Source organism: Ambystoma mexicanum, chromosome 3p, assembly GCF_040938575.1.
Source record: "Ambystoma mexicanum isolate Mex_15411 chromosome 3p, UKY_AmexF1_1, whole genome shotgun sequence".
In the NCBI taxonomy this organism is placed as follows: Eukaryota; Metazoa; Chordata; class Amphibia; order Caudata; family Ambystomatidae; genus Ambystoma; species Ambystoma mexicanum.
This window is the reverse complement of record NC_090925.1, coordinates 506,491,963-506,516,939: the sequence shown is the minus strand read 5'-3', so window position 1 is coordinate 506,516,939 and position 24,977 is coordinate 506,491,963.

The window sequence follows — 24,977 nt, the reverse complement described above, 5'->3', positions numbered from 1 at the left end:
ATTCCCGAACAAAGAATTCTAGGTGTAATCGCCACACAATCCATAGAGGAAGTTAAGGATAAAGCCAGGCTACTGGTAACTCCAGCAGACATACAGAATTGGCATCTGCAGGGAAAGGACTTTACGGTGAAGGACAACCTGTTATATTTCCAAGAACGGTTATACCTGCCCAGCACAGATTTACAGAAAAAGGTAATCTCTTGTTATCACGATTCTTTAATGGAAGGACATCCCGGTATGACCAAGACCTCGGAAAAGATCAAGCGCTACTTCTGGTGGCCGTCTTGGAAAAAAGATATCAGAGACTTTATAATGTCCTGTGGAGTATGCGCCCAAAACAAGAGTCAAAAGGAAAAACCAGCCGGCCTCTTACGCCCTATTGACATCCCGCCTCACCCTTGGCATACGCTTTCTATGGACTTCATCACCGATCTACCTCCATGCTCCGGATACAATACGATCCTAGTAATCGTGGACCTATTCTCCAAGATGGCGCATTTCATTCCACTCAAAGGCTTACCAACAGCAGCAACTCTGGCCCGAGAATTTCTCGAAAACATCGTCCGACTGCACGGTTTTCCTTCAGTTCTAATTTCGGATCGAGGTAGTCAATTTATTTCTCATTTTTGGCGAAGTTGCTGTCGGTCGGCTCAAATTGATGTGAGACTTTCGACCAGCCACCACCCTCAAACCGACGGACAAACCGAGAGGACCAATCAAACTCTGGAACAGTATTTGCGCTGCATGCTACAACAAACTGAAAAAACTTGGAAAGATATCCTTTGGATAGCCGAATATGCCTACAATAACTCTGTCCACTCGGGAACTGGGAAGACCCCGTTTTTTCTTTTATACGGTAGTCACCCTCGAACCTCGGAGTTGGATCCACTCCAAGATCTTGGAACACCAGCAGTAGACCACCTGCATTCTACAATCACCCAAGCCTTTAAGGAAGCCGTTTCTCACCTTCAAAGGGCTAAAGAACAATACAAGAAAGGAGCAGACCAACATCGGAAGGAAGCCCCCCAATATCAAGTAGGAGATCAAGTCTGGTTATCCACCAAATATCTACCTCTAAAAGGACCACGCACATTCAACCCAAGATACCTTGGTCCCTATTCCATCACTACCATAGTAAATCCAGTAGCGGTCAAGTTGGACTTGCCCCCTCACATGAAGATACATCCGGTCTTCCACGTCTCTCTATTAAAACCCGTGCAACCTCAAACCCGACTAACTACATCTCCAAAACCTATTCTAGTTGATGGAGAACTCGAGTTTGAAGTCAAAAGCATCCTGGATTCCAAGATCTCCAAATCTAAACTATTTTACCTGATTGACTGGAAAGGCTACGGTCCCCAAGAAAGATCCTGGGAACCTGCAGAATATGTCCACGCGCCTCGTCTAATCAAAAGATTTCATTGACATTTCCTAACAAGCCCAAACCCCCGGAGAAGCCCGGTTTGGGAGGGGCCTTGAGGGGGGGTGTTGTCATGATCTCTGCTTCCAAAAGATCAGGACTTGCCCGACTCCCTTGGAAGCAGACCCATAACCCCGGTTCCGAGTGCCAGCCAGTCCCAATTGGGACCTTTTGGACCCTGTCCTGGCGCCAGTGGCACCAGGCTCATAAAGATGCCCAGTCCCAGCGCTGGAAGCGCCGGGCTCATAATGCTTGGGTGGACTTACCTGCAGCAGACCATGCTGCTTACTTACCTGCCAGTTGAACCCCTGATCCTCTTCTGTTTGGGACTACTTTTCCTGTTGGGTGGGGCAGGAGCCACTCCCTAGGTTCAGAATACTGGAACTCTTCTGGAAAGCAGGAACTCTTTTCTTACCTAGGCGTGGCTGTGGAAGGAGACACCTAAGCACTACAGGAGGCTATTTACACCACACCCGATGGATGAATCTTGCTTTGCGTTATTCTGCATTCTCTGCAGCAGAATGCTCATCGTGTCTTCTGCTTCTGATCCTGGGCCTAAGGGAACAAAGGCTTACCATCCTGGAATCCAGTCTTCAGCAGCACCTGTAAAGACAAAGAAAGAACAGGTTAGCACTACGGTCTTCAGTGGCAGCGCATCTCTTACCTGGTCCATCGGCTGTCACCAACGCCTCGCGCTGCATTCCGGCATCTGAAAGACAAAGGCTTACCTACTCTTCGCATGCTCCGGAGGTCTTCGCACTGCATTCCGGCATCTGAAAGACAAAAGCTTACCAGCTCTTCGCACGCTCCGGAGGCCTTCGGCGCTGCATCCCGCATCTGAAAGACAAAAGAAGGTGCGTTTAAAGACATTGGGCAACTTTATTACTCACGTGCCATTACTCCTTCCCACGCCGAATCCAGTGGGTATTCCAGCACCCTTCAGCTTCTCTAAAGCTCCAAACTTGTACCTGCAAGATAAAAGGGACAGTTAGTGCGCATCGTGAAGCAGGCTACAAGCGCTTACTTACGTGCTTCCAGGCGCTTCTATTCCTCACGCGGGTTCGATCCTCAACTTTCATCAGCCCGCCATCCGCCATCGCCGGAACCCTGCAAAACAAGAGATATCATTACAAAAGACTTTTAAGACATTTGAAGTGCCCAGAATTTACCGTTCGTGCAGTTAACGACGGACAGCAGTCCTCTGAGGTCAAGAGGCCTGCACCCTTATCCAGTGAAGAAACTGGTTACGGCACCCTGCCCCGAGGCAGATGGAGAGCTCGGCGTTCACTTACCTAAGGTGAGGGCGTTGACCTTTGGGGTTCTACAGGAGAAGAGAAAGGGAAGAGGAGAGAGGCACCCAATAACCCCAGTTCATTAATCCCATATTTTCTATCTGCAGACATCTTACTCTTCAAATCAGACATACAGTGCACAGAGGTCCAGCCCAAAGAGCCAACCGTGTGTTACACATCACCTTTGAAGATACGGCATTCACCCAGTCAAGACCGGCGCCTCTGCGGGAATCAGGTGAGCGTTACAGTCGTCTTCTCTTTTGGTGAAAACAGGCCTTCGTCAGGACAGAAAGGATGATGTTTTATGCAGATATTTAATCTTCTAACCCCATTCTTCACAATCTAATTCAATGAACTGGACAGGGACAGGTAACCAAGTATGATGCGTCACGCGTCACAAATACACTTTCTATGTTGATGCCTCAAAAATAGGGGTTACGGATGAATCAGTTCACCTCTGAGTGCAGGTGGAACAAGGATGGTCTACGGCTGTATTTCAAAACTGTTTCCAGCATACATATGAGCCAATTAGATGTCTAGGCGAATAGCCTAAATCTGCACCTCTTTGTGCAGGAATACATCCAGACACTGCTATCCGTCGCGGGACTGAAAAACCTCTTCCTCGTAGACGAAAGAAACTCCTGTACTCTCGTCTGATGAAAGCTGCTGCACTACGTTCCAAACGCATGTTTATAAAAACAGTGTTCCCTGCAGTGTTTCTAATGGACCGAGGAATAGCAGTGTCTGGATGTATTCCTGCAGGAAGAGGTGCAGATTAAGGCTATTCACCTAGACATCTAATTGGCTCACTCTGGGCAGACCAGACAAACAGACGAGATGGCCATTGAAAAACAAAGAACCATCTGGGGCACAAGGGTATGTATTTGATACTACTTTGTTGGGTTCTAGCCACAGGCACAGCCACCTACCTGCACTCATTCACCTCCATTCACCAGACTGAAACACATCGCACAACACCACTGGCAACAGAATGCAGCGAAGACCCATGACAAAATTCGGTCTAACTGGACACATAATGAGTCTCCTGCACTTGCTCACTCTCCTGACCACCACTGAACACCCATGCATATGCCTGATTGATATGGGTAGCAAACTGGGGCCCGGCCATCCACCCAACTTCCTATTGGCCAAATGCACACACTCATTCTAACCACTCTGACAATTTTACCATACCTCGGGCTTCGACCCTGCAAGGGCGTTCAACCAACAAGTGCTTTGAGACCATTCCAATGTGATCACCGACACCTACTAATAATGGGTTAACGGACGGCACTGTACTGAAAGGAACAATTTGAATTAAATAAGGTATTTCCGACCTTACTACACCCAACCAACAACAATTGGAACTTGAACCATGGGTTACGTAAATGTCTTTGACCTGTTTGCAGGTCCACTAATGGGCATTCTTAATGACAAATAGAGAATATTAAAACGTGTTGCGGTATGTCTATTTATAATTTTTACACACGTCAATATTTTCTATTCCGCATCACATTTTGCTCCTCTATTCTTGGAACACCACCCATACCACTTGTAGAATATAGATGACAGCAGTTTGGGAGCAGTTTGCATGCAAATCACCAGCGTGGACACAACAGCGGCAAGAGCTATGTCATAGATTCACTGGCTCTGGGTAGGAGGTGGTGAAATATTACATCTCACAGAAATGAACGAAGATAGTCACATAATTAAGAATTCATTGAGATGCCTAGAAGGAAGATGCATACATCAATATACATTAACTGATCTTGTTTTCTTTATTTGTTTTCTCTTAATTCATGTTTGTCCTCTATTTCAATTAGATATATTTTCGATTGCTACATTCTTAATTTTCAGACTGGGTTTCATGTATTGCTTACTTATAATGTGGTTTCACTTTTTATTTTGAATGTTCCCAATGATGGTGCTTTTACTAAAAAGTTCACTTTTGTTTACTAACAACACTAAGTTACAACTTTTGGAATACATTACAATTGGGGAGCCCTGAAGAAGAGCCCTTTGGCTCAAAACATGCATTGGCTCAAGCACAATTTCAATTTGTAATTAAGCAACATTTAAATGTGTTATTCAGTTCTGCCTCAAGAATAACAAAGCTTAAACTCAATTGCAATATGTAATCCAGTTTTGATTTAAGAATAACACATTTTTGAACCACACAAAAACCAAACAGAAAACAAAGATTAAAAAATAGTTTGTGTGTGGATACTTGTGTATTATAAACCCAGTACTTATTCGTTCTGATTGAGGAGTGCACTTAAGGAACTAGATTCTCTCATTGTTTTACTACTCCTACCATTTTCGTCATTTGGGGATTGCTAGGGGTCACAGCTGCAACCGCCGTGTCGCAGTTTGCAACCCCTGGGACTCCCTTGTGACCCCACTTACTTAAAACAATAAAAACACTTTTTTTTATTTTTTTCAAATCAAAAGCACCAGTGTATTGGGGCCCCTCAGTGTGGGGACCCCCACCACACCAGGTCTGGGGGGTTCCCGGCCCAGTCCTCATCCATCAGGGTGAAGGCTGGCCCGGGGAGGCGCTCGGTAGGCGTTGGCACTGGAGCTGACCATAACATATGGCACATCTCACATGCCACGTCCAGCTTCAACACCTTCCACCTCGGCTTCCTCACAGCGGAAGCTTGGTGCAGTCAGTCTACTCATTGCTTACTGTGGTATGACATTTATTACTCAGCATCTTTAAAAAAGCAAGCATCATAAGTAGTATTACTTCGCTAGACTGATGTTTTGGTGTAGCGGCCTGTATGGTTTTTACTGTAGCATGACCTTTAATTAACTAAGCATCTGTAATGAATCAAGCATGATAAGTGTTCTTATGGGTCAAAACTGGCTTACATTGGACCAGTTCGGACAGGTTTTCATATTGTGAGATGTCACTTTTAATGGCCAACCCAACGGGTGAATGTTCTTACATAGGAGTACTGGCATATATTGACAGAGCCAGTTTTCTGCCCAGTGCCATTAATGATTCTATACAAAGGGCCTCATTACGACCCAGGCGGTAAGGGGTTTACGGCAGCGTAAACAGCGCCGACCCTTACCGCCTGAGTACGAGGTCCCTTAGCGCCATGGCGGATTTAACACCTGCTTTTAGCAGGTGTTAAAATCCATGGCGCTAAGGGACCATGGAGTTAATTACGCCACCGTAATTTACAGTGGCGTAATTAACGCCTTCCCCACTCCCATTATGCCCTATGGGGCAAAAATGGGAATGGGGAAGGGTAAATGGGGATTGGGGACTTACCGCCCCGCCAAGGTCGGAATGGGGCGGTAAGTCCGCCAACCACCATGGCGTAAGCGGTAACTTACCGCCTGGGTCGTAATGAGGCCCAAAACATCTTAAAGCGAACATAGGTATGGTGTTATATGGGAATACTAGCATATGTTGGTGGAGCCAGCAGGGAAATGTATGGGCACAGCCAACATGAAAATGTTTTTATACTGGCATATATTGCACGGACCGGTATGATAATGCATTGGGATATGCCCTGTGCACTTTTGGTGACTTGAATGTATCGTACTTTTTTCATGATTTACCCTTCACCCTACAAAACCGATTGTTGGCTTTTGACCCAAATTGTTGGCCTTTTACCCACATTTTCCCAGAAGGTGTGCTGTGTAATGCACAATTTTAACCCATTAGTCAAAACATTTTCTGAGGGGAGGGGAAGAATCCCACCTGACCTCCCCAACCCATTTTCGTTAGTTCAGGCTCCCTCCCTTCGCTTTTTCGCAATCGCATAATTGTGGCAAATACTTACACCGCCCAAAAAAATAACTCACCAGCCACCACTGGTGGCTGGTACATTTATGGACCAGGCACCACCCCCTACTTTCGACTCTATGTGAAACATTTAAGCTTTGATTAAAAAACATGTTTACTTCTTTCACTTTTAGTAGTGCATGCCCCTGCAGCGGCATAATCATCATGGACATTGCACACACATGATGGTCTGGGCCGGCCTGGGGTGTGGCGTGCCCTGTGCTTTATTAAGTAGCTTTGGGGGGCCCATAGCATGGCTCGCAGGGGGGCCCCAAGTGTTGTGCTACGTCACTGTCTGACAAAGGGGTAGTGTATAATGCGCGCCTTGAAGTCTGCCAGTGTGTCCCCGGGTGAGAAGCAAATCGTGGGTGTTTTCAATTTCAATTAACTGTGTGGTCCCTTGGATTTATGTGTGCAGCAATGATATTACATTAAATGATGTTTTTTTTTAAAGTCCTCTGGGACCCAGTATCATGCTTAGATAATAAAAAAAACTATTGGGGTCTTCGGTATATTGAAAGAACCTTTCCCAGCAAAGATAACATTTCCAGGTGCACTCTCCTCTGTGCACGCAGATCAGTCTAATTGGTTTCTTCTATCGTAGAGGTAGCTGTGTCATAGATACATTTATAACCAGGGAATTTTGTTGATACTAAATCCTGGTCTATGATTCAATTCTCAGGATTTGCCCATGCAGCATTTTGCTCCTGGGTATACAGCAGTGCACACCTGCCCAGGTCAGTGTTTTTTTGGCTTGTCTCATCAATGCCACAGGTAACGAGTATTTCTGTGTCCATTGATCTATAGATGTCTCATACACTAGCTGTAGCCTGCATTCAAGATTTAGTTTACCCTGTTACAAGTACTGCATTATGTATGTTTTACATTTAGACCCCATGTCGAAACTGGAAAATACATTCGCCAAATGTTTGATTGTGGCAAAGTCACGCCTCCCTCGTGTCTCGGTTCTTATATCTGGCTGAAATGAGAGCACCTGGAAACACGGGTTCTAGATGCTAAACACATCTGAAAAATCTGAAAATCAGTTGTCATCACCTCCTGTGATGTCACATGGGGCGGGGTCAAATGACATTACTTGCTGTGATGTCATCGGGGGTCAAGGATCATCGGGTGTCACTTCCGCTACCCCTGGCATTTTGGTGTAATGACATTCCTGACTACTGCTAACACTAATCGCATGTAGTGGTAATTCTGAAGATTTACTGACGAATTACTGCCAAAATCGTGATGAGGCCCTCTGAGTATTTGCATTCATGCAGATGCGTGTTAACAAGAGAACATAGTTTTAAATCACGTCACAATCTCTACTAGAGACTTTATCTCCCTTCTTCTTAACAGGGAAATCATTGCCTTGTTGGCTGAGGAAAGTAGACTCGGCTTGTTCTCCCTCCACAACTTCCCGTCACCTCTTGCCAGAAATTCTGCTGAGCAATATTATTTAAATGCATTTATCCAATCGCAGATTTAATTGAAGGCAGAAAAACCCCAAAAATGTGTGTGTCATTGGATTGTTCATTTCTTCCTACGTCCTCACTATAAAAAAGGTAGAGTTGCGAAATTTGGGAATCCGGCGCACTGACCGAGGCAAACATTGAACGTGCAATTTGGAACAGCTCCATTTCCAGAAGGGGCAGCGCGGCTTTCTCCCCTCTCGAGACTGTTTATGAAATGAATTATGAAGTGGGCCGAGGACCGGCTCTAGCAGGGGTTAAGGACCGCCAAGTTTACAACTAGGAGAAGCTGTTTGTGTCCAGGAAACAGCGGAGCGCAGCGCTGAAGGAAACCACACGCCGCCGATGGCAGGTCGGAATCCGATCTATTTCACCAAGCCTGTGCTGGGGCCTCTGGGGATGACATCACGGCCTTGCGTCAGCAAGGGATGCTTCCAACCCACTTCGTTTTGTGAAAAATAGTTTAGAGTACACTCACCGTGGATCAAGTGACTCCAGATATGTTGTGCTTTATTTAACCAGTACGAGCTAATGAGTAACTGCTCGAGCACAGTGAATAAACTAGGCCTCATTACGACCCTGGCGTTAACCAATGTCGCTATTAGCTCCATGGTTAACGCCGGTAATTTGATGAATCCGCCATGGTGAAATGGGGAATTACCACCCCATTCCAAGATTGGCGAGGAGGTAATTCCACATTTACCATTGGCCCTTCCCCATTCCCATTTTTGCCCCATCGGGCTCAATGGGAATGGGGAAGACGGTAATTACGGTATCTCAAATTGCGGTACCGTAATTACCTTCAAGGTCCCTTTGCTGGACCCTACCTTAACGGCTGGTACCAACCAGCCCTTAAGGTGGGGAGCCGCAAAGGGACCTCGTAGTAAGGCGTTTAGGGGTTAACGGCGCCGCAACCTTTTACGGCGCTGTTAACCCCTTAACGCCTGGGTGGTAATGAGGCCCATAGTGTTTGCTTTCAGAAGTGGCTTCGCCGACGTAAAAGTACCAGGTGGCTGATAGTAAAACGTGAGTGGACTCCTTTTAAAAACAGGAAAGTTTCATTAAGATAATAATTCATAGATATATGCATTGCGTACGCTTCAGTTTGCAAGACATAGGGACTCTAAGGGCCTCATTACGACCCAGGCGGTAAGTTACCGCCTGGGTCGTACCTTTACCACCATGGCGTAAACTATGTTTACGCCATGGCGGTTGGCGGACTTACCGCCCCATTCCGAGGTTGGCGGGCCGGTAAGTCCCCATTTACCCTTCCCCATTCCCATTTTTGACCCATAGGGCATAATGGGAGTGGGGAAGGCGTTAATTACGCCACCATAAATTACGGTGGCGTAATTAACAACAAGGTCCCTTAGCACCATGGATTTTAACACCTGCTAAAAGCAGGTGTTAAATCCTCCATGGCGCTAAGGGACCTCGGAATCAGGCGGTAAGGGTCGGAGCTGTTTACGCCGCCGTAAACCCCTTACCGCCTGGGTCCTAATGAGGCCCTAATAGAGTTAGGAGCAGGTGTGGTAAAAAGGTGGCGGTAAAATGGTTCCCAACAGTTTTACCGCACTGCCAAATTTTGAGTTTACAATTGCCTCATTACGACCCAGGCGCTGGACCATGGTGCTATTAGCACCATGGTCCATGCCAGTCTCCGGCATGGTGGATGGAGGAATTACCGCCCCCATCACAAGGTTGGCGGGGGCGGTAATTCCCCATTCACCATTTGCCCTTCCCCATTCCCATTTTTCCCCATAGGGCATAATGAGGATGGGGAAGGCGCTAATTACGGCACCGTAAATTACGGTTTCTGTAATTAGCTCCAAGGTCCCTTAGCGGGTTGGATTTTAACGCCTGCAAAAAGCAGGCGTTAAAGCCTCCAACCCGCTAAGGGACCTTGGCCCTCATTACGACCCTGGCGGAATTCGGAAAACGATGGCGGAAATGCAATACCGCCATCGAATAGCGCTCGGTGCGACTATGACCCGTCACCGCAAAGTACGAAGCCATTAGCGACACCGTAGTGAACGCCAACGCTAACTGCACCAAGCACGCGCGCGCGCGCCATGCCAAACCGTAAACACCACCATGGCGCAAGGGTACGCTAATTCCGACCCTAGCGGACATGTACCTAACGCCATCAAGCATGGCGGAATGTACCATTCCGCCATGGTGAGAAGTACGGCATCGCGAATCAACCGAGTGCCTGTACACCGCTCCCTGCCCACAAAGTACAACTCCCCGTAGGTGCAATGAAGTCACAATGCAACCAGTGAAATGTACAAGTCACCCATGCATGCCAACGAACAAAAGAAACACAAGAGGGGCCAATGGGAGCTGCAGGGCACAGATGGCACGAATACAGAAGCCAATCCAATGGACATGACCACAGTCCCCCCCCCCCGAAACGCACGCAAACACAGGCACCTGTGACCAGCAATATTCCGAAAATCACATCATTCCACCAGTCCACCTGGCATCTGTTACACAAAACCCAATCCCCCGCCCCTGAGCATGACAACATTCAAACAGTCATATTGGCAGCCCCCATCCCTGACCTCACTGGGCTTCGTAGGCAAACGCGCCCAGTACAGTACCACGCAACTAAACTCCGAAGCTGGAACCCAATGCAGATCTCCTCCCAATACATCGCTCCCCAAATAGGAATATGCCACATCACTTGCAAAGAAGAACGCTACACGAGCCAAATCAGAATAGAAATTTAATGCACAACAAAATCACCAAGCCCATACAGCCATTAGGCCATGAACTCCAAAACACATTTCACCATTGTGGGCTGCATCCGCAAGAAATGACCAGCCACTACTTGTGTGACGCCCTGTTCCATCATGGTACACAGAGCCACATTCACGTACGAAAAGGCAACATGGAAGCGCACAGAACCGCAGGGCCGTCCCAATGGGGAGGCACTAGTCCAGCTGAAAGGCCGAAATGTTGCTCCGAGCCACCAGTAGTGCGTAAGGGCATGTGGCCCATTGGCGATCGTCCCATAAGATCGTAATGCTGCTCCACTGATTAACACGAAGCAGCAGGTGTCGGGAGTAAAAGCCATCTGCAGGGGTGGCATACAGATGGCAGTGGCAAAAGGGGAGGAGATACCTGTCAACCAAAAGAAAAGAAAAAGAATAGAATGGCCATCAGAACTACATTCGAACAACTCACTTCAATGATCACACTAAATCCACAGCCATATGCATGCTAGCCCACTCCAAAGGATCATCACCACCCAAAAACCACTTGCGACTCATAACTATCTATATCGAGGTGTAAACACCATCACAAACGAGTGTACCTGTGCATGCGTCTGTCAAAACAGAATCCATCAGATGGGATTGGTAACGTGCATGGACACAAGTGTCTGAGGGCGCGTCGAGACAGGGAGGGCTCAACAAGGCCAGATAGACGATGGTCCCACTATGGCAGCCCTGCATCACATAGCGCAGGGGAGGCGGATAGATTCCAAGAAGCCCTGTACATGGCAAACTCTGTATCAAATCACCTGCCCATGCATCCATTCATCATTCCCTCATCCCGGGATTAAAACGCCTGAATATTTACTCACATAACATTAGAAATATCCATTGAGTCTGTGCGTTATGCAGCCTGCAAAATCCACAGTGCCCCAGCCCGTAATTCCAGTGTAGTGAAGTAACATGTATTTGGGAACGTCCGGCCTCATCGCCCACGTCGCTATTGCGCATCCCAAACCATTCATATCAATCATTGCATCCTCGCCATGGCCCCTGTCTCAAGGACATTGAACAATAGAACGTTATATTTGCAGTCAGACCTGTGGGCATTTCCTCGCCGCTAGCTGAAAACCGAAAGCGCCGCCCTTCGAATTCCTCATTTGCAACATCACGTCGAAGAGGCATCTGTGGCCGTTTGAAATCACTAATTAATCCATCAAGTGCGGCTGTGTGTGAAAATGGCAACTGCCTTCACCCACAAATGGGACGCCCCGCCCGTCGTTGCAACTCGGTACAGTGATGCATGAGGGCCCACCGTTACTCGAGTACTACGTTCCACTGACCCTTCACAAGTCTGTTCGCGACTGCACAGATAGTATGTGAAACAATGGGACCACAGCAGAATGAACATATCAACCAATGTTACACGGCCATCGGGTACAAATACATGATTGCAATAGCAAGATGCCATTCCTCGAATTGCAGCGTTGTGTGCGGGACGTGCTCGGCCAAAGGGGAGAGCAGTTTGCACAGGTGGAATGAATCACCACAGGTGGAGGCCATACAGCCTGAAAACACATAAATTGCACACCCAGTCTCCTCCCACAACCACACCCACTCCGAAATGCTACCGGCAGGACTCGCGATGTTGGCCCTGGGGGACCTGATAGCACTGCAAGTACTCCAACTCCAAGAAGAAGACGAACACCAACTACAACCGGCCGCACGGAGGAGACGCAGGAGGAGGAGGAGGGCAAGGCAGGGCCAGCAAGGGCCGCCAGCACAGCCACTACCAACACGCAGGCAGCCCGCAATCCCACGCCTCCGAGCACATCCGTTCAACCTCACTGATGAGCAGATCCACACCCTCTACCGTCTGGACCGGGACACCATAGCCGCCATTGTGGACATGACACAGGCTGACCTTGTCAGCATGATAGATAGCCCAACCGCCATCCCACCCCTACTGAAGGTGGTGTCTGTACTCCACTTCCTGGCCACAGGCACCTACCAGCACACAGTCGGACAGTTGCATGGCATTTCTCAGCCACTGTTCTCACGGACACTATTGCAAGTGCTCAATGCCCTCCTGCAGCACGCAGACGACTACATCTCTCTACCACGCTCGGAGCAGGAAATTACCAACACAAAAGTGGGATTCCATGCACTTGCCGGCATACCGGGTTGCATTGGTGCCATCGACTGCACCCATGTGGAATTGGTCGTCCCACATGCCATGGAGGCCCAGTACCGCAACCGAAAACAATTTCATTCCCTGAATGTACAAATGGTGTGTGACTCCAACAGGATCATTACACATTGTTGTGCCCGATTCCCTGGATCAACCCATGATTCTATGGTCTTGAGGAACTCTACAATACCACGCTACATGGAGCGACACGCAGGGAACAGATCCTGGCTACTCGGTGAGTCTCATTACATGCATGATAATGTGGGGTATGTGATTCGGCAATGACCTGGCAGGAAGGGGGGGGGGTGCGTACGTAGCAATGGCATTCCACATCATACGTTTATCGTCCACATACAGGTGATGCTGGATATCCACTGAAGAGATGGCTCCTCACACCAGTCCGGAACCCACGGGACCAGCATGAGGAGGACTACAACCATGCCCACTCACGTACCCGTGTAGTCATTGAACAGGCATTCGGCCTACTGAAGGGTCGTTTCCGCTGCCTCAGCAGGTCTGGCGGGGCACTCCTGTACCGCCATGAGAAGGTTGCAAAGATGGTGATGGCATGTGTCATGCTCCACAACATGTGCGTACGTAGAAATGTGCCCATGCCCCCTGACGCAGAACTGCAAGCACCTGATGATGGTCATGATGAGGGTGGGGATGTGGCAGCACCTCAAGGAGTCTGCGAGGCACCGGAGGGCCGTGACATTCGTCAGCATCTCATTGATGCATGCTTCTAGCACTCACGCCTGGTGGCTGATACATGGACACGGGACTCGTGGCACTGTGTGTGTCTGGGACATGCACAATATGGACTGTACGCCTATGATGGCCTAGTACACAAAGATCAATGTCCACACATCTCATTGGTTGATCGTGCACTGTTTATGGCATATGTGATATCATGTTGAACACCCTATCGACCCGCCACCCAAGTGAGCCCAACACACCCCCTCCACCCTCCTACCTCCCCCCCGAACACCAGTGTCCAAAGATGCTCATTGTCAGTGGGCAGTCGCTATTGCAAGCCCCCTCTGCGGGTATCAGGGGCACCCCTGCCTGTGGAGCGCAGGTTCCTCCCAGATCTACGTTGGGGGCTGCCCTGGACAGATGTCTCTGCCTGCTCACGTCCATGCATGTCCCTAAGGGTTTGCGAGAGCTCAGTGAGCACACGGCGCACTGCGGCAAGTTCGGCACATACGTCTTTGGACGTCGCATGCAGTTCCCCCCTCAGGCTCTCGGTGCTTCTCTCCATTTGTGCCCTTAGTGTCTCTGTACCTCTCTCCATTTCTGCCCTAAGTGTCTCAGTTGATGTTTCTATGTCTGCCTTAGTGCCCCCACATTCATCGGCATGGTCCTTGAGGAGCGTGGCCAGTTGCTGCTGTTGCACGATTAACTGGTCGAGGGACTGTTGCCTCTGCTGGGCCATGGCCATTTGCGGGGGTGTCACAGAGGGGCTGTTGACCTCATGTTGCCTTGCCACAGGGCTTGTGGGGGATGGCCAGTCGTCGTCTTGTGGGTGCCCCTGCGTGGTATCCTCATGTTGTACGGGATGGGACAGACAGGGGGATTGGGACAGGTCATGGATGGATCTGACTTCGACATCCCCGTCTTCTGTGTCGGAGCATGCTGCCATCAATGGGGTGTCACCTATGGTGCTGCTGCCACCAGAGGCAGTGCCTTCTGTGGCATCCGTTGGGGGGACCTGTGGTGGTGGTGTTGTGGGCATGCTGGCTGCTGGGGTGCCTGTTGATGTTCCCTCCTCTGTGCTGCCACCTGATTTGTGCTGCTGCCGTGTCTTGATGCGTGCAGCTGAGGTGGAGGGTCTTTGGCCGTTGGTCTTGGCCCTCTTTGCAGGTGTGCTGGTAGGGGTGTCCTGATGCTCGTCGTTTGGATCGGACCCTGTGGTGGAGTAAAGGAGGGCGAGGGTTATTGATGGGTCTGTGGGAATTGGAATGGCATTGTATCACATGCATTGGGGTGGTACCTGAGGGTGATTTGGGTCGGGGCCTTGGAGGTGCTTTCATTTGTGTGTGGAGTGAGGGTGCAGTTGTTTGGCAGCCTGCAGTTAGGGTGTGCCTGCTGCACGTGTAGTGCGTGTTTTAGGGGTTTTTAATTAATTATGTATTTATTGTGGGTTTTAACGTGCGCTATCAGGCCGATGTGTGTGGACGTTCTCCTGGACATGTGTTTCTGTTGCACTATGTGGACACATGGTACTTCACATGAATGGACTTTGTGGATTTGGCATTGTTTTATCTGGCCCACCTACCTGAATCTTCGGATGTCTGCACTCCTTTCTCCATCCCTCCGACTCCCTCTATGCTCTCCATTCCGATGGTGGAGGCACAGATTTCTTCCCAGGGGGTCAACTTGATGGGTGATTCAGGACCTCCCCCGGTGGCTGTGGCAATGTTGCGGTTGGCAGAGAGTATGCTGCGGACGCGTATCCGCAGGTCGTCCCATCGCTTTCTGCATTGCTGTGGGTTGCGGGGTGCGGTCCCCACCGCACTTACCCGCTGTGCCACCAGAGCCCATATGGCCTTCTTGTTTGCAAGTGCCGTCCTGGTCATTTGCGTGGAGAAGACGACGGCTGCATTCTCCTGGAGGGTCTCTGTTAGCACGGTGAGTTCCTCACGGGAGAAGTGGACCTGCCGCTTGCGGTCGCACGCTTTCTTCGCTACTTTTCCCATTTTTCTTGGTTTCGCTAGGGTGGATGACGGGTTGGGGTGTGTCTCAGGGTAGTGTTTTTGGTGGTTGTGTGGTTTTAGTGGTTTTATAGGTGTACGGCGGGATGTTTCCCGTTCCGGGCCCATGTTTTTACTTCCGTTTCCGTATATTTCCGGTCACCGTACTTTCCGGTAGGCGCACACTGCGGTGTCCGCTGTGATGGGTGGCGGTATTGCACCTAGGGCGCCGTACGGCGGCGGTGTGGGCCGTTTTGGGGTCATTTCCGCCATCGCGGACTTTGCACTTCCGCCATGCCGTGGTGCTCGTGCCCGATGGGTCGGAATGGGCCGCACTTTGCTCCTTCGTGCAATGGCGGAAACGCTATTTACGCTGTGGCGGTCCGGTCAGTCACTTTCCGCCAGGGTCGTAATGAGGGCCCTTGTAATCAGGCGCTAATGGTTTAATGGCGCCGACGCTCTTTACGGCGCCGTTAAACCATTAGCGCCAGGGTCGTAATGAGGCCCAAACCACCTGCTTTGAACTTGAGGAAGTTTCCTCCACACGAAGCCATGTCCCATGAAGCATGTGTTATATGCACGTCCAATAGGTCTCCCAAATGGGGACTCATTTAAAGGTCTGCATGACTCTGCGGACCCTTCCCCTTTCGGCATGCGGTAATGGTATTGGAGTTTGACAGTATTTCCAGAAAATATCTAAGTCTCGCCAAGAACCCATAAGAGGCGGGAGTAAGTCTGCTCTGTAGGTGAGTCAGCGATATTGGGATATTTGAAAGGGAAGCTACTTTTTGATAACTACTATCCACCATGTTTTAACACTTTTGCTGCCCTTTGTTTGTGTCTGTGTGTGCACAGCATTAAATTGCTGCTAGGGACAGGGGCGATGTGCATTTACCAGTTCTTGTTCAGATTCCAGCTGTAAGTGATGTTACAGTACTTGTGCCCTGTTTATCAGATGTTGATAAATGTTGGTGCATTAACGGATGCACTGACTGTGACCCAGGGTAGCGCCCCCAAACAATCCCTGAATCAATGGTTATGGTAATTTTGGGCTCTAGATTATTAAGAGAACCTCCACCCAGAAGTGAGAGTCCATTCTCCACAACTGGAGAGACCCCAGGACTTCTCTGATGATGGTTGTTAAGATTTATTTCTGAACTCTGGCCTGGTGGACAGAGTTTAGGAGGCCACCCCAGTTATAGTGCACAGGGGAACTCTGGAATATTTGCCTGGCACAAAGGGAATTTACACTGCTGAAAGGTGACTTTGCACTGTCGACACAAACCCTAATTCATGGAACCGTGCAAAGTGTATTTTCTCCGTGCAAAGTCTGGGTAGAGTCAGTGCATAGTTATATTTGCAGTACAAAATAACTTTTCCTGGACTTTGCACGGCAAAAATACACTTTGCACAGTTCCATGAATCACGGTTTGTGTCGGCAGTGCAAAATCACTTTTCAGCAGTACAAATTCACTTTGGACTGGGCAAATATTCCATGAATCGGGTTCTGTCAGTTTAGCCAAACCCAATCATGGTAAGCGTGAAGAGTCTGAAGGCTAAGTCTCAGGAGAGGTGAGTGGTGGTAGGAGTCCACAATGAGTCCACTCAGTGAAATACACAATGATCACACTTAGACAGTAAGTACAAAAAGACTTTATTTATTGTAGGTCCAAAAACACACTATAATAAAAATGAATCAAGCAGGTAATATTATCACAAAACATATATACAGTCACAGTTAATACAGTGCATAAGGTTGACCATATACCTGAAAGGAAAGGTAAATAGTTAGGCAATTGTATCGCCAGTTCATAGGAATAGAAGCCCTAACTTAATAATATAAGTCCAACCCTAAATTGAATAGGGCATTGTGCCCAAAAGTTCACAAAGTATCTTTAGAAGTTGGGACGCAGTTAGGAAATGTTCATGTGGGTGTGAAGATTGGTCAAGAAGTCTTTCAAAGGGATTTGCAAGTAATTAAATGACTATTCATAGCTTCTTGAGCAGCTTTTGTAACACACAAGTTAAAAGAAATGGAATGGAATATGAATCAAAGTCCTTCACAAACTTTATAATGGAGGAGATAAGGGCACCACCGGTAAGTATTGCGACTTCTCACCGCCCGTACTCTAACTTTCCCAAAGGACTTAGCAGGTTGAATGGGTGTCACTGGAGGTAAGTTTTCCTGCAGTTGGATCCAGTAGAAGATGTCCAGGCGCTGCGGGTGCACGCAAGATTCCGGTTGGGTCCAGGAGATGAGTGCAACCCTTTCCAGTGGAGACATGTACCAGTTCCAATGCAGGACTCTTCAGGACACTGCACTAGATGGGGATGACCAGTTCAAGAAATAGTCACCGTACACAGGCAACAGCAGGCATCTCAGTAATCCCAAACAAAGGAAGCCTTCTAGAACAGTACCTGCCAATGCTGGGATGCTGAAACCTGGCACGAAGGTGACTTGGAGGACTACGTGGAGACCACTGAGCTTCCAGGCCAAAACGTGGAACAGCGATGCTTTTAGCATGGTAGCCCAAAACAGAGCTGGTCAGGCCACCAGGTGGTTCAGGGACACTTCTGAAGGCTTCAGGCTGCAGGATCGTGAGAAGGCGTCAAGACTAGACAAGAGTCTTCTGAGATCAGGTAGTGCAGCTGGGCTTCACTGGGACAGCAGCTAGAATGGTCACCCGGCCTCTTCAGGATTCATCCTGGCATCTTACATCATCTGTACAGCTACACACCATCACCAGATCTACAAACCAGGATAACTGCCTGCCCCATCCATTCGCCATAATGTTCAGGAGGGCCTCCCTATATTTGCCACACACCGTCCCGAACACGAACACTGTCCCCACATGCACACTTCTCCTACAAGCATATTGACTCCCAAACATACACCTTCCCACACACACATACACACACACTGTCCCCACAGATACACCCCTTTTACACCAATTGATCCAACACAGCTCCCTCACACACTGACCACACACTTCCTACACCTTTCACACACACACACACACACACACACACACACACTGCCCTCACACATTCTCCACACAAACACTACACCGCCACACATGACCCCCCACACCCAAGCACACTGCCACCACACAGGCCAATCCCCCAACAAGGACACTACCCCAGCCCAAACCCCCAAACACTACCCCCACATACTGCTCCCACACATGTACTGCTCTCACAGACACAGCCCCACCCACACACTGTCCTCCCATTCATTCTCCCACACATACCCACTAACCCTACAAACCTATTGGCTGCAAACACACACACACACAGACACACACAACCATATTTTGTGTTTACCTCGGCATTTCAGGGGACATAATGCAATGGTTTGTGTACCTGGACATTGGAAGTTAATCTTTGGCGATAATGCAAGTGCTTTAACATATCTGTCCAACATTTGCAAAAAGGTGTGGGTAGCTGAGCAAAACTTGACAAATACTTACAAATAATGTGCCTATTCAAATTGTCTCTGCCAATGCTTGTTTGGTTCGCTGTTAAGCTGTGAATGTGTTGATTTGTAAATCATATTTTCAGGGAAATTCATAGATTTCAGCGCAGAGGCAGCGCACGCGAGCAGCGCAGAGAGCAAGCGTGCGCCAGCGTGCACCAGCCGTGTGCGCTAAACAGCAGTCTGGCGCACCGCGTATTCATTGAATATCCAAGCCATTTTGAGCGCTGGCGCAGAGAACATCCCGCAGTGCCAGTTACACCCCAAGAACGCCCCTTGCGCAAGGATAAGGCATTGAAATCCCCAATGCAGCGCAAAGGGGCGCGCTAACCCAGCACCAGTTCACAGGGCTGGGACAGTGCATTTGGGGGCTGCGCATGGAGAATCACACGCGATAGGCCTTGGGGAACGGGGTACGTGTATTCTGAGGGGTGCGCTGGGAGTATCACACGCGATACACCTTGTGCGAGCGGGGTACGCGTAAATTATCACACGTGATAGGCCTTGGCCTGAGCGGGGTACGTGTATTTCGGGGGTGCGCGTGGAGAATCAAACGCGATAGGCCTTGGGGAGCGGGGTACGTGTATTTCGGGGTTGCGCGTGGAGAATCACATGTGATAGGCCTTGGGGAGCGGGGTACGTGTATTTCGGTGGGCCGCGTGGAGAATCACATGCGATAGGCCTTGTGCGAGCAGGGTACGTGTATTTCGGGGGTGCGCATGGAGAATCACACGCGATAGGCCTTGGGGAGTGGGGTACGTGTATTTTGAGGGGTGTGCAGGATTATCACATGCGATAGGCCGTGTGAAGCGGGGTACGTGTATTTCGGGGTGCATGTGGAGAATCACATGCGATATGCCTTGGGGAGCGGGGTACGTGTATTCTGAGGGGTGCGCAGGGAGTATCACATGCGATACGCCTTGTGCGAGCGGGGTACGTGTATTTCGGGGGTGCGCGTAAATTATCACACGTGATAGGCCTTGGCCGAGCGGGGGTACGTGTATTTCGGGGGTGCGCTTGGAGAATCACACGTGATAGGCCTTGGGGAGTGGGGTACGTGCATTTGGGGGTGCGCGTGGAGAATCACACGCGATAGGTTTTGGGGAGCGGGGTACGTGTATTTCGGTGGGGCGCATGGAGAATCACATGCGATAGGCCTTGTGCGAGCGGGGTACGTGTATTTCGGGGGTGCGCATGGAGAATGACATGCGATAGGCCTTGTGGAGAGGGGTACGTGTATTTCGGGGGTGCGTGTGGAGAATCACAAGCGATAGGCCTTGTGCGAGCGGGGTACGTGTATTTTCTATGGGTGTGCGGGATCATCACATGCGATAGGCCTTGTGGAGCGGGGTATGTGTATTTCGGGTGCGCGTGGAGAATCACATGCGATAGGCCTTGGGGAGCGGGGCACGTGTATTCTGAGGGGTGTGTGGGGAGTATCACATGCGATAAGCCTTGTGCGAGCGGGGTACGTGTATTTCGGGGTTGCGCATGGAGAATGACACGCGATAGGCCTCGGGGAGAGGGGTACATGTATTTCGGGGGTGCGTGTGGAGAATCACAAGCGATAGGCCTTGTGCGAGGGGGTACGTGTATTTCGGGGGTGTGCGTGGAGAATCACACGCGATGGGCCTTGGGGAGCCGGTTAGGTGTATTCTGAGGGGTGCACGGGGAGTATCACATGCGATAGGCCTTGTGCGAGCGGGGTATGTGTATTTTGGGGGTGCGCATGGAGAATCACACGCGATAGACCTTGGGGAGCGGGGTACATGTATTCTGAAGGGTGCGCTGGAGTATCACACGCGATACGCCTTGTGCGAGTGGGGTACATGTATTTTGGGGGTGCGTGTAAATTATCACACGCGATAGGCCTTGGCCGAGCGGGTTATGTGTATTTCGGCAGTGCACATGGAAAATCACACGCGATAGGCCTTGGGGAGCGGGGTACATGTATTTCGGCAGTGCATGTGGCGAATCAAACGCGATAGGCCTTGGGGAGCGGAGTAAATGTATTTCGGGGGTGCGTGTGGAGAATCACACGCGATAGGCCTAGTGCGAGCGTGGTACATGTATTTTGGGGGTGCGCATGGAGAATCACACGCGATAGGCCCTGGGGAGAGGGGTACGTGTATTTCGGGGGTGCGTGTGGAGAATCACAAGCGATAGGCCTTGTGCGAGCGGGGTACGTGTATTTTCTAGGGGTGTGCGGGATTATCACATGCGATAGGCCTTGTGGAGCGGGGTATGTGTATTTCGGGGTGTGCGTGGAGAATCACATGCGATAGGCCTTGGGGAGCGGGGTACATGTATTCTGAGGGGTGTGTGGGGAGTATCACATGCGATAGGCCTTGTGCGAGCGGGGTACGTGTATTTCGGGGTTGCGCATGGAGAATGACACGCGATAGGCCTCGGGGAGAGGGGTACATGTATTTCGGGGGTGCGTGTGGAGAATCACAAGCGATAGGCCTTGTGCGAGGGGGTACATGTATTTCAGGGGTGTGCGTGGAGAATCACACGCGATGGGCCTTGGGGAGCGGGGTAGGTGTATTCTGAGGGGTGCACGGGGGGTATCACACGCGATAGGCCTTGTGCGAGCGGGGTATGTGTATTTTGGGGGTGTGCATGGAGAATCACACGCGATGGGCCTTGGGGAGCGGGGTAGGTGTATTCTGAGGGGTGCACGGGGAGTATCAGACGCGATATGCCTTGTGCGAGTGGGGTACGTGTATTTTGGGGGTGCGTGTAAATTATCACACGCGATAGGCCTTGGCTGAGCGGGTTATGTGTATTTCGGCGGTGCACATGGAAAATCACACGCGATAGGCCTTGGGGAGCGGGGTACATGTATTTCGGCAGTGCATGAGGAGAATCAAACGCGATAGGCCTTGGGGAGCGGAGTACATGTATTTCGGGGGTGCGCGTGGAGAATCACACGCGATAGGCCTAGTGCGAGCGTGGTACATGTATTTTGGGGGTGCGCATGGAGAATCACACGCGATAGGCCTTGGGGAGAGGAGTACGTGTATTTCGGGGGTTTGCGTGGAGAATCACATGCGATAGGCCTTTGGGAGCGGGGTATGTGTATTCTGAAGGGTGCGCAGGGAGTATCACACGCGATACGCCTTGTGCAAGCGGTGTACGTGTATTTTGGGGTGCGCGTAAATTATCACACACGATAGGCCTTGGTCGAGCGGAGTACGTGTATTTCGAGGGTGCGAGTGGAGAATCACACGCGATAGGCCTTGGGGAGCGGGGTACGTGTATTTCGAGGGTGCACATGGAGAATCACACGCGATAGGCCTTGGGGAGAGGGGTACATGTATTTCGGCAGTGCATGTGGAGAATCACACGCGATAGGCCTTGGGGAGCGGGGTATGTGTATTTAGGGGGTGCGCATGGAAAATCACACGCGATAGGCCTAGTGCGAGCGGGGTACGTGTATTTCGGTGGTGCGCATGGAGAATCACACGCGATAGGCCTTGGGGAGAGGAGTACATGTATTTCGGGGGTTCGCATGGAGAATCACACGCAATAGGCCTTTGGGAGCGGGGTATGTGTATTCTGAAGGGTGCGCAGGGAGTATCACACTCGATACGCCTTGTGCGAGCGGGGTACGTGTATTTCGGGGGTGCGTGTAAATTATCACACGCGATAGGCCTTGGCCGAGCGGAGTACGTGTATTTCGGGGGTGTGCGTGGAGAATCACACGCGATAGGCCTTGGGGAATGGGGTACATGTATTTCGGGGGTGCACATGGAGAACCACACACGATAGGCCTTGGGGAGCGGGGTACATGTATTTCAGCAGTGCATGTGGAGAATCACACGCGATAGGCCTTGGGGAGCGGGGTACGTGTATTTCGGGTGTGCGCGTGGAGAATCACACGTGATAGGTCTAGTGCGAGCGGGGTGCATGTATTTCGGGGGTGCGCATGGGGAATCACACGCGATAGGCCTTGGGGAGAGGAGTATGTGTATTTCGGGGGTTTGCATGGAGAATCACACGCGATAGGCCTTTGGGAGCGGAGTATGTGTATTCTGAAGTGTGCGCGGGGAGTATCACACGTGATACGCCTTGTGTGAGTGGGGTATGTGTATTTCGGTGTGCGTGTAAATTATCACACGTGATAGACCTTGGCCGAGCGGAGTACGTGTATTTCGGGGGTGCACGTGGAGAATCACACGTGATAGGCCTTGGGGAGCGGGGTATGTGTATTTCGGGGGTGTGCGTGGAGAATCACATGAGATAGGCCTTGGGGAGCGGGGTATGTGTATTCTGAGGGGTGCGCGGGAGTATCACACGCGACATGCCTTGTGGAAAGGGGTACATGTATTTCGGGGGTGCACATGGAGAATCACATGCGATAGGCTTTGGGGAGTGGGGTACATGTATTCTGAGGGGTGCGCGGGGAGTATCACACGCAATAGGCCTTGTGCTAGCGAGGTATGTGTATTTCGGGGTTGCGCATGGAGAATCACACACGATAGGCCTTGTGCGAGCAGGGTACGTGTATTTTGGGGGTGCGCGTGGAGAATCACATGCGATAGGCCTTTGGGAGCAGGGTACGTGGATTCTGAGGGGTGCGTGGGGAGTATCACACGCGATAGGCCTTGTGCGAGTGGGGTACGTGTATTTTGGGGGTGCGCATGGAGAATCACACGCGATAGGCCTTGGGGAGCGGGGTACGTGTATTCTGAGGGGTGCGTGGGAGTATCACATGCGATACGCCTTGTGCGAGCGGGGTACATGTATTTCGGGGGTGCGTGTAAATTATCACACGCGATAGGCCTTGGCCGAGCAGGGTATGTGTATTTCGGGGGTGCACGTGGAGAATCACACACGATAGGCCTTGGGGAGTGGGGTACGTGTATTTCGGGGGTGCGCATGGAGAATCAAACGCGATAGGCCTTGGGGAGCGGGGTACGTGTATTTCGGGGGTGCGCGTAGAGAATCAGACGTGATAGGCCTTGTGCGAGTGGGGTACATGTATTTCGTGGGCTGCGCAGGGAGTTTAACACGCATTTTCGCTGTCACGGGAGGGGTACGTGTATTCCTGATGTGCCCCAATGTGAATTGGCAGTGTGTGTCCTCCCAAGTGTGCCCTCTCCCACCTCCCCAGGCCCTGTAGGAAGCCCACAACACAGGGGACTACCCTGCACCCCTGGCCATGCCCCGCAGGCAGCCCATCCACCCTGGCCATGCCCCCAGCCAGCCCAAATGTCACCATGCACAAGTGAGCACCGACACATGTCCCCCTACACCTCTACCCACCCAGTAGTGACAGGCACCTGCCAGCAGGCCCTGACTCATGTCCCCCCACCCACCCAGCAGTGACAGGCACCTGCCAGAAGGCCCCGACTCATGTCCCCCCACCCACTCACCCACCCAGCAGTGACTGGCACCTGCCAGCAGGCCCCGACTCATGTCCCTCCACCCACTCACCCACCCAGCAGTGACAGGCACCTGCCAGCAGGCCCCGACTCATACCCCCCCACATGTCATGACGATCCACAATCATGGGCCTTATGGCCACCCAAATGACACCCCACGCCACCCCAGTCCAAATACACAACCAGGTATTACATCAAGCCCACAATGAAATCCCCATGACATGACACATCCCAAATGGAAAGTATGCACATCAACACCATCTGTCACACCCACACAATGGGTCCATGTGATTGAGAAAACACACATCGTAAAATGGATGAAGCCAAAGAGAGAATACCAGACATTGAAGTAGGAAATAAAAATGTATTGAACACAAAAGCAAGGGAATTAAATGAAACACAAAAAAATGGAAATAAATAATGAAAAGCTGCATGTCCAAAATATAAACCAAAAATGCATGTAAGCAAAATCCAAATCAATCCAAAAGCACGTGTCCAAAGTGTCAGTCCGGCAAAACAAATCCA